General features: G+C 39.5%; 1 long non-coding RNA gene across 1 annotated transcript; it reads left to right on the top strand.

The window, feature by feature from the left end:
• Positions 1-843: 843 nt before the first annotated feature.
• Positions 844-2,570, top strand: LOC131641571 (uncharacterized). The gene is made up of 2 exons (XR_009295572.1): positions 844-933; positions 2,298-2,570. It is a non-coding gene; the product is annotated as an uncharacterized LOC131641571 (long non-coding RNA).
• The last annotated feature ends 1,099 nt before the right edge of the window (positions 2,571-3,669 follow it).

Raw genomic sequence — 3,669 nt, 5'->3', positions numbered from 1 at the left:
GATTCTTAAACGAATGAGTAAAGAGGTCCAGAGTTGGGTATAACTCAGGAGTCTAATTGGTAAAGATGGTTGCAATGAGTAATCAAAATAGTGCAGCAAAAGCAGAATGTAACGTGTTGGATAATTGCTGGTATGACTTGAGAGGAGTCAGATGGTTGAAATTCAATGGTATAGGAATGTTATTATCGAGCCCTTGAAGGAAGCAGTTGGTGAAAAGTGTAAGTGTTATTTCATCGCTCAGATGGAAAAGTGTGTCTAAGGTTGGTACGTTCGGTAGATGGAATGCTTTACTGCAGTGTTGATCGGGTGTGGTCATACCATGGTTGTGTAATTATATTACTTAGTTATTGGGCGTATTGTATGAGTCGCACCTTGGTGCTCCATTGTCGTTAACCTTGGGAGATATGGCGAGTGGTACACCTTGGGATGGTCAAATGCGACGTAAGAGCTAAGATTGAATGCATGAGACATGCTTATGTTGGTTATGTCAGATGAGTTTTGAGGTTCGGCTAAGAAAGTGTTAACTGAGAACAGGAGAGTTAGATGGAGGAACCCTATTTGGAACTTTTCAGTAGAAGTATGTTTTCGAGGACGAAAACTCTTTTAGTGGGGGAGAGTTGTAACACCCCATATTTTCTAATTTTAATTTAATTGGAAATTAAATTATTAATTAGAATTATTTTGGTATTTGGTTGAATTATTGTAGAATTATGGATTAAGGGTCATTGGGCCGGATGGTGAGGTTAGTAGTATGGGGGTGCTAAGTGAGTAAGCCCATTACTAACTATTTTATGTTTTCATAAAATAAGGGAAATAAGGAATTGGAAGAAAGGAGAAGGTACGTGAAAAACAGAGCAGAAGAGACGAGAGATGGGGAAGCTGATACGTGAAGAGGAACAAAGAGGGAGAAGACCAATCAAGAATTTGGCTAAGGTAAGGGGTGATTACTCTAATTATATGGTATTATGATTTTGATGATGTTAGGATTGAATTAAGGGATTAGAATCTCTATTTGGGATGTTAGGTTTTGTGAAATACCAACACTAACATGTATGATTTGAGTAATTGACTGCAATTGATGATGTAGTAATGTTACATGGTGTTGTGGTATGTTGTTTGTGCATTAGAATCATGTATTTGGAGTATTTTGATGTTATTGATGATCAATTCTGTAATGGTATGAGTTGGTATGTGTTTGGGATGCATAAAAGTCTTAAAAACCATGTTTTTCAGCTACTGGGTTCGTGGGAACCGGTTCCCATGTGGGAGGAACCGGGTTCCACTATGTTAGAACGTTAAAAATGGCATTTTTGGGTCCAGGAACCGGTTCCCATGTGGGACGAACCGGGTTCCAGTACAAATTCCAGCAGCACGTTTTAAAAACTACTCTAACTTTAAAAGCTTCTAATTTTCAAACTGTAAGTCCGTTTTATACGCCGTTTTGGACGTTGTTCCTTAAATTGAATGCTTTACCATGTGAAATAAAGAAAACAATAATAAATTGATTTTATTTTGAAAAGTATCGTTTTCTTCAAATGTGGTTTATTCTTGTTTTGCATAGCTGATGAGGTGCAATGAATTGTTGTTTGCATAATTGAATAGGTGTGATGATGTGTGTTGTTAAAATGGGATTGCTTTTGCTTGTTATACAAATGGATGTTGTTCGTGGTAAATATGGTTATCACGTGTTTTGATGAATGATGATGCAGATGGATGTTATTCATGGTAAATGTTGTTATCATGTGTTTTGATGAATGATGATGATTGATTTGTTTTTGAATGATGCATGATACATGTACATACTTGTTGTGACGTTATTGATAAGATGTGATAAAGCGATGTTAAGCATCGGATTGATGATGATATAAGTATGTGACATGTGTGCATTCATTCATAAATCATTTGCATTGGAAGGCTAATTCCCATTGTGCGGAGATTAGCAGGCAGTCATCGTGTGCCCATGTGGGGTGTGAGCGATGGGGCAGTAGTCGTGTGCCCGTGTGGGGTGTGAGCGACTAGAGGGCAGTATCAAAGAGAGAAGTCCTGTGAATGTGATTCACGAATTTTGGTACCACATGCATAAGAGTCTGCATGGTCTTTGTATAAATTGTGACATGTCAGGATGAAATCCGGTGTTATGATTGTGTGGTGTTATTGGTGCATACTTTTGATTTGTATGAATTGATAAATCTGAATATGCTAAGTAGGGTGGATAATTGCTTATGAAATTCTATATCTGATGATTTATAATGCTATTTAATTATGATGTAGTCTCACCCTTACTTTAATGATTTCAGATTGAAGTAGCGGTTTAAGCGATCGGTGAGGATGACTCGTAGAGTTTATCCGGTTATGTGGAGTCGTGTCGGTCATGCTCTGATCTTGTAACACTGGGGGTCGATAGTCTTAGAGATACTCGATATACGTTGTTGCCATTATTGGTTATGGATTATGTATTGTTGATTTTGTTTGGATATGTTTCTTAACATTGTTGAAATGAGTTTCCGCTGTGCTAAACACATGTTTTGATATTTGGTTTAATAAAGCATGACAAACGACTTGGAGTTTTATCTATTTTTATTAATTGTAACATCCTTGCTGTAAATTACTCTGATTTATTTATATTTCGCGGGGGTTTTTAGAAGGGTGTTACAATAGTGGTATCAGAGCCATACCTCTCCCAGTACGATGTGGTTCGAGGACGAACCATGCGGAAGCTGGTGGGCATGTAACACCCGAGGACGAAGAAGGCGAGGGGTGGTTGCACCGCATGGAACACCTGAGGCCAATGGGGGCTAGGGTGGTCGCCATATCGGAATGAGAGGGATCCGGAGGCTGTGCAGGGATGAGACTGCATGGTTGAAAGATGTCTTATAAGGATTGATAGGTACTACCTATACCAACAAGATGCATCTTCTTTTCGGGAGCCCGTTCAATAAGAACTCCACAGTTAAGCGTGCTTGACTTGGAGTAGTATTGGGATGGGTGACCTTCTGGGAAGTTTCCCGGAAAGCGTGCGAGTGAGGTCAAAGCATGCTGAAAAGACTCGTGTTGGTTTGTGGGGTCAGTCGATCATCCCTTGGTATGCGACATGTGAGTGGATCACTATCGATACTTGGTTGTTTGTTGCGGAAGTTGGTTTGAAACAAGTGGGGGAGAAGCTTCGCATCTCGGTTATGTTGCAGTTGGGAGATGATTGTTTCAGTAGGCTGTTGGAAACAACACAAGCGTTGTTGGAGTTGTTGTTTCCCGAATCGAAGGTGACTTGGAATTAAGACTTGACTGGTAATTAAGTTGGAGCATCTTGAAGGAGGATGATTAGAGGTAATTGATGATTAATTGTAGGAGAGGGAAATTAAGAAGTTGTAATGTACCAGCTCTGCTGATGGGCGGCAAAGTTGTCAGTTGAGTAGTTGTGCGTCTCGGAAGAAGTTCAGTTGCAAGTTGCAAAAAGGATTGCGGTCGTAATGTTTCAGAAATCGCACTTCGGCGATGGGATGTGTTGCTCGAGTTATAAGAATGTTTGGAAGTGAAGAGATAAGATAAGGGGATGTTTGGAATATGATCTAGTTGAAGAGAATGAGTTTTGAAGTGAAATTTTCGTAAGCAAAACGCAGGAAAATTGCTGAATAGCTGCAGAACTTCGAAAATTCATAACTGGAGTTTTGG

The sequence above is a fragment of the Vicia villosa genome, unplaced genomic scaffold, assembly GCF_029867415.1.
Source record: "Vicia villosa cultivar HV-30 ecotype Madison, WI unplaced genomic scaffold, Vvil1.0 ctg.003861F_1_1, whole genome shotgun sequence".
NCBI classification, from domain to species: Eukaryota; Viridiplantae; Streptophyta; class Magnoliopsida; order Fabales; family Fabaceae; genus Vicia; species Vicia villosa.
Note: the sequence above shows the minus strand (reverse complement) of the source record. Positions and strands in the feature narration are given on the sequence as shown.